The 11,921-nt window shown below is 38.1% G+C and overlaps 2 long non-coding RNA genes across 2 annotated transcripts; one reads left to right on the top strand and one right to left on the bottom strand.

Moving 5' to 3' along the window:
• Window positions 1–238: 238 nt before the first annotated feature.
• Window positions 239–8,062, bottom strand: LOC148127550 (uncharacterized). Its single transcript, XR_015742937.1, has 3 exons — window positions 7,968–8,062; window positions 804–921; window positions 239–568 (listed from the first exon to the last, which is right to left on the bottom strand). It is a non-coding gene; the product is annotated as an uncharacterized LOC148127550 (long non-coding RNA).
• LOC113446329 (uncharacterized) lies at window positions 6,831–8,979 on the top strand. Its single transcript, XR_015742934.1, has 3 exons — window positions 6,831–6,991; window positions 8,491–8,608; window positions 8,788–8,979. It is a non-coding gene; the product is annotated as an uncharacterized LOC113446329 (long non-coding RNA).
• The last annotated feature ends 2,942 nt before the right edge of the window (window positions 8,980–11,921 follow it).

Raw genomic sequence — 11,921 nt, 5'->3', positions numbered from 1 at the left:
GAAATATCATTCTGCCATTGTTTAAATGGATTATCAGTTATAAGCATTGGTAACATCTGAAATAAAGAAAAATCATCTTTGGTAAGATATTCATCTTGGTTACAGAAATTCTACCCAATAATGATAAATGCAATTCATTCCATCTTTGTAAATTCTGTATAATATCCTAAAGAGGGATGTAGTTATTTTAAAACAGTTTTATATCTGTATTTGTCAACATAACCCCTAAGTATATCACCTTTTTGTCAACCTAAAACCAGGCTTTTTATTCAATATTTCACTATCCTGAGAAGACACATTCTTGATCAGCATTGTTATTTTCTGTTTATTTATTTTGAAACCTGCCAAAGCCCCAACTCATTCAATGGCCTCATCAAATATTCTATATTATACTTTGGGTCATCCCATTTTTATAGGAAGATGCATATAACACAGAAATTATTGAGACCAGCTTTCTTTTCCTCCCTCTTCCTCCATCCCTTTGCCAGAGCACTTCTATTGCATGCAGGGAGGTGAAAGTAGATGGGATAGTTTAATATATCCTGAAATGGTCTCCGTTCTTCTCATTCTGTTGAATGAAAGAAACCATAGTTAACGTGTGGAATTTCTACACTTATTAATCTATGTCTGCTGCTTCATCATGTAAATACATACTTCCCTCAACAGCAACCCGCAACTATTGATTTCCTTAACAAATATTGAAGAGGTATTTTTAGTTTGGACCCATTACAAGGTTGACTACATAATTGTGTCAGATTATTGTGTTATGTGAAGAAAGACTTAAGTAAAGGAGAATGACTTACGTTTCACTGAGAAATCATCTATCTGACTCTATAACATCCATGGAAGTTGAAACTTCTGTAACATGGGGATGGATTTGATCTCCCACTGTCTTTGTACACTTATAGGAAACATAATAATCTCAGAGAGAAAATATACATTCTTTCAGAAAGATTGCAGAAAATATTTTCATATAAATTTCTGTAATTGCATATAATTCATTTCAAAAGACAAGCAAAGGACAAACTGTAAAAGTTAACAAGTACAACAGGGTGTTTATGTTAATTTTTTTGAAAGAAGTGCAGGCACTTTTATGGGTGTCAACAATATGATCCTTAGTCTGAAGCAATAGCCTAGGGCCACTTCTTGATAGACCTAGTTCTGTTCATCCTACACTTTATTAAGCTTGTAGAATTAAATTACAGATTTGGAGGAACAGAGAGAATTGTAAACCTGAGAGGAGATGGCTAGATCAGGGATCGATTAGTAGAGCTGTGCCATGCTTCTATTTAGATTCCAAAGTGAAGGGTGTTGGAGACCAGGTCCAGGATCTCATAGTGTCTCATTAAAGCATCACTGTTCACCTTCCAGCATCAGGTGCAGATAAAAGTAGTGGATATCACAGGGCAATTTAGGGGAAAAAAAGCTTTTTCTTTAAATTGCTGGATTTTTTAAAAAATTCTACAAGCTGAACCTAACAATTAAATACATACCCTCACCACACAGAAATAGAAATGGCAGAATTCTATTATGGTATGGAGAGAGTGGTACTGACAGAAAGACTGTGTGGTCTCTATATAACTGTATCCTAATTAGCTTTTCACTTGTCAGGAAAGAACTGCCCCCTTTCTGTAGGTTTCCTACCCACACAACAAATCCTCAGATCCCTGTACACTTTGGCTCTATTGAGTAATGATGCAAAATAATTATAGATATGATTCAGTTCAGTAAATGAGTCCCTTTACTGTTGAGAAGAATTGATATACATAATATTTGTTCACTGTGGTATATTTTGCTTACCATATAGATCACAAAAACACTTGAAAAATAGCCTGTTAATTTTGTTTTCTGCCATAAATTTGACTTTATAAAGTATTGGGGGAAGACATGAAGGCTCAGTGGCTAAAGAGGCAGAGCTTGTCATCTGAAAAACTGACAACCTGGGTTCAAGATCCCAATGCCATGTAACAGGATGATCTTCTTTCCTTGCCCCAGTTCCTGCCATCCCAGCAGTTTGAAAGCATGCAAATGAGAGTAGTACCACTTTGGTGGGAAAGCATTCTGTGCACCTTGGCATATAGTCATGCTGGCAACATGACCACAATAATGTCTTCAGACACTGTTGGATCCCTCACCTAAGAAACAGAAATGTGCAACATCCCCTAGAGTTGGTCATGAATGGATAAGTGAGACCTTTACCTTTAAAAATTAATGACACCTTTGAAGTTGATATTGAATATCTGGAGCATACTGTGGATAGTCAAGAAATTATTAAACAATTATTCAGAACTTACAGGACAAATGCCTAGTCTCAAATTATTCTACTTAGAAGGAATACATGAAGACCTAGCATTCTGGAACAGACTCTAATTCTGGGGAAGTTAGAAGGAAAGAGAAAAAGAGGACAACCAGCTGAAGGTTAGATGGACTCACAGATGGCCATTGTGCACAGATAAAACAGCTAAAGGAATAGGTTAAGTACAAATAATGTGGAGGAAAATCTATCACTCTGGATCTAAGAGTCAACACTGAGTTGATGCCACATAGTCAGTAAATCAATTAGGATGATCAATGTCAAGAAATAAGTTCTGTCAGATGGTATTGCTTGAAGATAAAAAATGTGATGCACATATGCCAAAGAGATGGAGTGGTAGCCCCTTCACTCTGGATGGAGAAAGGAATGTGCTGTACATATCAGTTTTCAATTTTTTATCCCAACTCCATTCTTTCCACAGAGAGTTGCAGTTTATTCCTGATGCAAGCTTAACTGTGGAAATCACTATTGCAATCTGTGTCCTTGAGAGATTGCAGCATTGCTATAGAGGTTTACAGAATTGCTCTGTGTTGACATAACTCTGTTGTTCCAGAAAGTGAGGCAACAACCTACCTACCTATCCAAAATTAAGACTGAATGATAAAATATTGTTTTTAGGATAACCTGTAGTGAGACTGGGCAGAAATTTCCCATCTTTCTTGACCTCTCTCTGACTTTTAATACTATTAATCATGGCATTTTACTTTCTTCATGAAGTGGAAATGGAGACTGTCTTCTAACTAGGCAATGTTATTGGACTCAAAGCTTCTGCTTAAATATCAGATGGCAACTACCATGTCCATTATAGCCTTTCCCTGACTATGAGAAGAGGATTCTTCTCATTGTCACTCATGCTTTACATATACAATGGACTCTGACTATAATCAGCTTTTGAAAAGTTAAGAGTATTACTATAAAATGATACCCGCTATTTCTGGACACTAGAATTGGTGCAAAAGAGTACTATGGTTAAAATTAACAAAAGCTGCTGAGACATGCTCCACTTCAATACAGGCTCTGCCACAGATTTCTAACAAGCAAGACTAAAAGTGTCTCCATCCTAAATGTCAGCATGAAATCCAGATGAAGTAAGTGTAGATAATATGGATTGTTGAGGTAAGGTTCATTTTAAAAAGGTCCAATCTGACCATTTTGTTAACAAAAGAAGGTTGGAGATAGAGACCTAGTTCAAATGTTCTGTCTTAATCTAAGGCTTTCACACACTTAAGACCTATGAATCTATCGAATGGCATTTTCCCAGAGCCCTTTGCCCTAAAGATGATGAAGGAGTGATAGAGACATGTCTTCTCATTTGCCATCTTTTTCCACAGCATTCATCTTGTTTCAGTTGCCTACAATTATATTCATTATTTCAAAAAATAATTTTAACCTGCCTTTTACAAACAATCTCAGTATTATATTAGCTGTGAGAGATATTGTATTTCAGAACTGTTGTTAAAACACTGTTGCTCCACTTTGTTACAATAGCTGTTTATTTTTATGTTGGTTCTTCATTTTATTTCATTTATTTCAGATTTTTGCTGTAACCCACTTTGACTCTTGCTCAGTTGAGCAGATTATCCTCTATATTCCAATGTTCATAATGTGTTCATTTGCAAAGACCAAAATTATATGTATTATAGTAAGTTAATCAATCAAGCTAATATTTAATAGAAGATCAAGCGGGATAAGATGATCAAAACAAAGGAATTCATGCATTCCCAGGAACAGCAAAGGGGAAATGAACATATTTTTATATTTAGGACCTCAAGAGATGGAAGCTTCAGAATTTGTCTCCTATACTTGTAAACTGTATCATGGCACTTTCAAAACTGCCACCACTGTTGAATCTGGTTAAGCATTATCTTTCTGAACTTTCTTTCTGGTGAAGGAAGGAAAAATGGATGAGTATGGGTGGAAAAAACCCTACCCCTAAAGTTGAGTCCCCCCCGTCAAGCCAAAAAGGTGGAAGGCCCCTGAGTGAGCTTGGAAAAGTGGATTGGATATGGGCACAGGTCAGGGCCCCAAAGTCTCTGACAGAATTCCTGGGGAAATCCATAGAACAGCTAAGGGAGTAATTTGACCAGGCCACCATTTGGAATGATGACTCATCATGCTGCCCAAAACAGAAGGACATTTTTACAGAGCTCTTTGAAGTGAGGAGAAGCAGGTGAGACCACAGGGCTCCTTCTCTACCCATGCCTCCCTCACACAGCAGGCACCCCTCCCCCCCGCGTGTGAACTAGAGCCGGGAGGAAGGCCAGCCACCTTAAGTACAGGCTTACAGAGTGGGACAGGATGAGAGAGGAGCCTAAAAGCTCCTGATGGGATCCCTGGGGAGATCCATGGAGCAGCTGAAAGAGGAATTTGTCCAGGCTACCATTAGAGATGACCACTCAAAACAGAGAGGAGTTTCCAGAGAGCCTTCTGAAATGAGGAGAAGCAGGCAAGATCATAGCCCCCTCCTCTACCCAGCAGAAGAAACAAGAGCCCGCAGTGGCAACCAGTGCCTTCCCCACACAGCAGGCATCTCCCTCCTCCTGTGTGAACTAGAGCTGAGCAGGAAGGTCAGCCACCACATGCACAGGTTTACATAGAGCGACAGGAAGAGAGCAGAGAAGAGCTCTACAAACTGCCCCGGTTCAGGGGAAAATTTGATGGGGACCCAGACCATCTAGCCCTATTCCTTGATTCAGCTGAAATCCACCTAGAATGCTATGGACACCTCTATCCTCCCCTAGAGCCATGATGAATGCCATTTCTGAGGGGTTGGAGGGAGAAGCAAGAAGATGGCTAGCAACTCTCCACAAGATAAGGGTCCCCCCCCAACTGCAGGATGTAGATGACTTCCTATAACTGACAGATTTGAGGAGGCAGAGGATGATCTGTATGCAGAAGATGAGCTCAGCAACCTAAAGCAGGGAGAGCAACCCATCAAGGAATACATCCATGAATGCAGGAGAATCAGTGGGAAGCTATCCCTTTTGCCTGAGTGGATGCTGGTTCATTTTTTTAGAACCAGCCTGGAGAAGCAAATTTGCAAATAACCACCTATTGGGACATCCCAAACTGACTGAGTGGTTCCAAGTAACCATAAAAGTCGATAAGGCAGCATGCACTAATGGCATGAGAAAGCTGCTAAAAACCAAAGGGAGAGGTCAGCTAGATGAGAGACCACCCAGGCAATGGGGAACCACAGCACCACAATTAGCCCCCAAACCAGCCCTCCCACAAAGCCCAATTAAATGCTACTCATGTTGGGGAGTGTCACATGGCAGCGGCCTGTGCAACCCCAGGCCCAAAACCAAGGCAAGAACCACCACCCAAGGCACAACTGGAATGAGGCCTCAAACATGCTGTCAACACATCCCAGAAGGGCCTTCAGCTGCAGAGGTCTCTTCCCACCCAGCCAAAGGGGGGCAACCCCAGACAATGATGACCAGTTGCCAGATTCTTGTGACAGCAAGGATGAGGATGAAAATGACCCAATGGTGAGTGGACCAGTCTCCCCTTTCATCTTCCCAATATGGCTCACAGCCCCCAAAACAGGGATTCGGGGGACTTTCCAAGCCCCAATAGATTCAGGCGGCACTGAGTCCTTGATCAACCTAACCATGGTCCTGAAACTGGGGATACAGTAAAAAGGCTGGCCCACCCTTCCAAAGAGGTGGCAACTAGGGCGGAAGCATTTCATCACACCTGATGGGGAAGCCTTCAGGGAGTTCGTCTATTCAAGAGGATTGAATACACCCATCCCATGAACATGCTCCTTGGACAATCTGAATTATGATACACCCAGAGGAGGGAGGGGAAACAGGGTCATAGGTGATTGTAAATTACGTATCTCAGAGTTGGCTTCATACAGATCATGCTAGCATGTCACTCCTTATAAATCTTTGGAAGTTTGTTGAAGTTTGGCTCAGGGCTCATGACTTACTTAGAGCAATCGCTGGAATCCTGACAGTTGTTTCTTCATTTTATTTCATTTATTTCAAATTTTTGCTGTAACCCACTTTGACTCTTGCTCAATTGAGCAGATTGTTCTCTATATTCCAATGTTCACAATGTGTTCATTTGCAAAGACCTATGGTAAGTTAATCAATCAAGATAATATTTAACAGGAGATCAAGCAGAATAAGATGATCAAAACAAAGGAATTCATGCATTCCCAGAAACAACAAAGGGGAAATGAACAAATTTTTAGGACCTCAAGAGATGGGAGATCCAGAATTTCTTTCCTATACTTCTAAACTGTATCATGGCACTTTCAAAACTGCCATCACTGTTGAATCTGTCTAAGTACTATCTTTCTGAACTGCTGGAGGTTCAACAGTGATTCAGAAAGAACTTTTTTCTGCTCCTCCTGGATATGGAAAGTGGTAAGGCTGGGATCTTTGGAAACCGTAAATAATTAACCATTCAATTAAATCATAATTAAACCATAGGAGTATTTCTAAAGAAGGAAGATACAACAATACCTTATGTAAGAACAGTAAACATAACACTTAAGAATAGTTGCAAAATTTCAGTGAGGCAAAGTGATGCAATCGTTATAGCTCTATAAATAGAGTTCTGTGTCCTGTCCCAGGAGTTAGATTTGATGCAGTACCAATTCCAACATGAAGATCTTTTATGTGCTCTTTGCATGCCTTTTCCTTGCATTACTTCTTGAATCAGGTAAAAAACTAACTTACTGATTATTTAGAAAGGACTGATAATTCTTGTTCTAAACAAGTCTGATAATATTTGAAGGCAGTGTAAACTACTACGTATTTCTTGGGTCTATCATTCAATCCAGGGCCAGAATTTTTACAATTTAAGGAATTTAAATTAAATCTTCATCTTTTCACTATAAATATCTCAACAATTAGGACCTTTCTTTGCTCTAAAAATAGTTATGAGGTTTGGAATACTGACAATCTGAACTTCCAAACATCTGAAAAATATGTATTTGATTTTTCTGCTTAATTAAAACTAGATATCCAATATTGATATATGTGCCAAGAAGGGCCCCCAAAACCCAATTTATTAATTCACTATTCTATTGGGGGGGGGGGTGTTGAGTAAAGAAGGAAAATGTTTATACTATAGCAATCATCAAGTGAATTTACTCATACTTATTTCAAAATGGAAATATCTAGAAGTAGATAAATTATCTTTTTCCAAGTACATATCATTATTTTCTTAATAGAGAAAGCAAAGTATACACACTCCCTTAAGAAAAGCTTAACTCTTGATGATTAAGTGAACAACTCAATGTACTTCTCTTTCAGAGCAGTTCAAAACGGGTGTATTCTTCCCATTTTCTCTAAAGCTTTTTTGACAGCTGGGATATCCTGGAGGTTGCTCATGCAAATCATAACTAGCTCACATATGTGCAGTCTTTCAAGAGCAGAAAAGAGCAGCAGTGGAAATATTTTGTACATTAAGGAAAGAGAAAAATCCAGAGGCAAATCAGAAAATTATCCATTTTTACGCCCCCAAAAAAAACCACTCTATTTAAAACATCTACTGGACATAGACATTGTAACCCAAGAATGTTTCTTAGCAATCAAGAATTATTAGTAATACTGGGAAGAGAGAGATATCAAAGCAAGGTGAACTTTGTAATGAAGCAGATTGTTTCCTCTCAACTGCCTCAAAAGATACACACCTACCAGCCAATTCTACTCTGTCCACGGTTGAGATTTTGTTTGATTTGTGATATTTGGGTTATTGCAGGGATAGCAGTGAAAACTGACATATCTGGTCCAGTGGTGGGACTCAAAAAATGTTACTACCAATTCTGTGGGCATGGCTTGGTAGGCATGACGTAGCTTGGTGAGCGTGGCTTGGTGGGCATGGCAGGGGAAGGATATTTCAAAATCTCCATTCCCACCCCATTCGAAGTAGAAGGTTACTGCAAAATCCCATTCCCTCTCCACCCTACTAACCTGCTTTCCAGCTCCGTTCTCCTGTTCAGGGCAACAAAAGAAGACCCAGCTGATCAGCTGGGACTCAGGAGGCAGAGAATAGATTGAGATGGGGCGAGTCAGAGGTGGTATTTGCCGGTTCTCCTAACTACTCAAAATTTCTGCTAGTTCTCCAGAATTTGTCAGAACCTGCTGAATAAATGCATGTAAATAATAAAGTATATTTATTTATCATTAACTTGTCTCATCGTTTCCTTTTTTCAGTGAGAGCTCGTGCAACTTGTTTTGAACGAGGAGGACACTGCTATGAACGTCCCTGTCCTGTAGGCTTCTACTTTATTGGACAATGGAATTGTAATGGCCTGGACATTTGCTGTAAACAGTAAGAAAATCCTTTCCTAATAGAAATGTCACAAATGTAGATTGGGATAATGTGCCTGATATTGTTTGCATTCACAAAGCATTGCAAGGTATTCACAGTAAATGTGTTTTGGAATTCAGAAGGCAAAAGAAATGTTAAATCCACTTTTATTAACCTATTATTTTATATCATTTTAATAGACAATAAAGAAAATAATGCCATCTACATCTACTGCCGTGGATATCTTCAACAACTGGCCAATGACCTGACATCACCGTGTGCTATAACTTTATCTTTCCTTACATAAATCCAAATTGCTATCTATCAGACTCTAAAAATGCATTGAAGTAAAACTTGGAAATTTTTCCTTGAAATACAGTTAAATGAGCAAATTTAGTTGTGTGATTTTTTTTTTTAACATGGGCCCGGGGCATTATATTCATGTGATTGCATGGCTCTTTCTGTGTGTGTTTGTGTGTGTGTGTGTGTGTACTTATGTGCACATAAAACTTTATTTACATTTCAGTGTGGAAGACATTCTCTATTCTATACTATAAATTCACATATTCTCATTCTTTCCCCATATTTATTTATTTAATATCTCAAATATTAATCACAGATCACTGAAAAAAACACTTAAAATACCAATAATTAGTAACTTTCAATATTATTGATATTATTCAATATTATTGATATTATTCAATGTTATTGATATTATTCAATATTATTGATAGTTACCAATTATTGGTATTTTAAATGTTTTTGTTTGGTTTTTTTGTTTATCTCATCCACCACTGTTATACACTGGCCAATTATGGAAGAAAATCTTCCTTATCTGATGGAACAAGATCAACCTAAAGTTTGTCAGGCTGACCTGAAGCATCTAGCATTATTAATAGGAGCAGAGACAAAATATGACCCTTCTGCAGACAATATTGTAAAAAGGACAATATAACTGCATATGAAATCAACCTGGACAGTCAATAGCAGGGCAGATTTGACTGGCCATAGGATCGTTATTAAATATGTACTGAGAGAAAGCTATTAAAAGTATTCGGAATCCATAGAGAAAGCTAATAAGTTTCTAGTATATTGTTTGAAGCAACAACATCAACAGAGCTTAGTTTATGGAATAATTACAGAAGAGAGTTGGGTTTAAATATTAACTGAATAATAAATGTTTTTCCCTTTTCTATAAGTCTCAGAAAGTCAGCAGAAACTTTATTTTTATTAATCAATTTGTGGGAGATGGCCAAGAATTGAATGGCATCTGAGACCCAGAAATAATACCTGATTTAGTTTAGATTAAATTTTTAAACCAAGTGATGATTAGCTATCTCTATCCCCAAAAGTTAGTTTGGGGATTAATATTTAAACTCCTGCAGTACAGTAGTTTCTTTTTGAATTGTAATATGGCACTTGTCAGGGTTTTATTTGATCCTTGAACTTTTGGTCAACATTGTAAAGCAGTAGTTAGACCTGAGATGTCTTATTTCAGCATGGTGTGGCTATATATTTTTTGTATATGCAATAATATTTTAACAATGTTATGCACTACTCTACTTTCTACCTTACTGTATTTTGTAAGAGAAGTACAGAATTATGAAACACATTCTGCTTTTAAGAATAATTGGGATTTAAAAGTATTGTGCAATGACAATTTTAAGGATTTCTCCTGACTTGAAATTTAGGTCACATCAGAGGCAATAAATGACATTTTAACAGCTCAATATGGGCCCAAATCTTTAATGACTTCAAAGGCACCTAAGATGCTCTCTTATAAGGCAGAATCAATGAGAAAAATAAAAGCCATAATATATCATGAACAACTTTAGAACACTGAAGATGTCCCTTAGTCAAGGCAGGAATTCAACCCTTTATGGTGGGTAGGCCTTGATGTTAGGGGTAATCCCAGGGCTACTTTGTAAAATGATAATTAGAACCCAAAAACTTGTAATCTTAACACCAGTAATTAGATTCAGGAATCTAATCTAGAATCTAATCTAGAATCATAAATGAGATTATGATAGGAGAATAACTATCAGAGTCCAACACAAAGCAAAGAGAGAGAATGTCCCACAGAAAAGGAGCTATGGTAGAAAAAGCTAATTTTCTAGTCTGCATCTGTATCATGCCCATCCTATTTAATCTAATTGGATAGGTAGAAATTCTTGGAGAAAAGTGATTCCTCATGTACCCTGGTGCCAAGTAATGTACGGCTTTATAGGTAATCACCAGCATCTTGAATTGCACCTGGAAATATACTGGTAACCAGTGCAGTTCATGCAGGAGTGATTACTGAGTTCTGATTAATGATGAAAATTATCTTGAATGCTTTTGGGTCACTATTAAAGGGGAAAAATGATATTGCCAAAGGTGTATACTATAGGCCACTCAACCAAACAGAGGAAATAGATGAACTTTTTGCCAGCCACCTAACTATGTAGGAAGCACATCACAATAGTAATGGGGGATTTCAACTACCCTGACATCAACTGGGAGACAAACTCTGCACCAAGTGGAGGATCCAACATTCCTAACAAACCTAACAGACAACTTTATTTCCCAAAAAGTAGAGAAGGGAACAAGGAGATCATCCATATTGGACTTAATTCTCACTAACAGAGATGAAATGATAGAAGGTGTTGAAACTACAGGTATCTTGGGGGCGAGCAATCATGCAACATTGGAATTCAACATTATGCAAGCACAAGTAGTCGAACAAAGTCAAACTAGAGTCTTGGACTTTAAGAGAGCTAATTTCAATAAACTTAGAGAGATCTTGGGAAGGATTCCATGGATGAGAATCCTCAAGGAGAAAACAATTCAAGAAGCTTGGGAAATTTTGAAAAGTGAAATTATAAAAGCCCAATCTAGCACAATACCAAATGAAGGAGAAAAATAACAGTTCTCAAAAGAAAACAGCATGGCTGCATAAAGAACTCTCTAACAAATTGAAAGACAAAAGGGAGAATTTTGTTTGTGGCAGCCCCTGCTAAAGGGTTTCACTTTAGGAACAAGAGTTGGCTGATGATAGTTATCACTGTATTTTAATTATTTTAATTCCTCAAGGTGCTCTGGCACTTAGCCTGATTTGTAACTCCAGGTTGCAGGTGTTGCTTATGAAAAGGAAAGTATTCAGAAAATTGTCATTTTTTTTAACAACTGATTCTGTGGGCTTAGTTGGTGGTGTGGCTTGGTGGTCATGTGACTGGGTGGGCATGGCCAACCCAACATCACTGATGTCAAGGGGTGCTTTTCCTCACCTGGCCTCTCATGACTGTGCAGATGCTGCAATGGTCATAAGTGTGAAAAATGGTCATAAGTCACTTTT

Source organism: Pseudonaja textilis, chromosome 1, assembly GCF_049901715.1.
Source record: "Pseudonaja textilis isolate UNSWEBS1 chromosome 1, rPseTex1.2, whole genome shotgun sequence".
NCBI classification, from domain to species: Eukaryota; Metazoa; Chordata; class Lepidosauria; order Squamata; family Elapidae; genus Pseudonaja; species Pseudonaja textilis.
The sequence above is the reverse complement of the archived record's forward strand: the minus strand, read 5'-3'. Positions and strand labels throughout refer to the sequence as shown.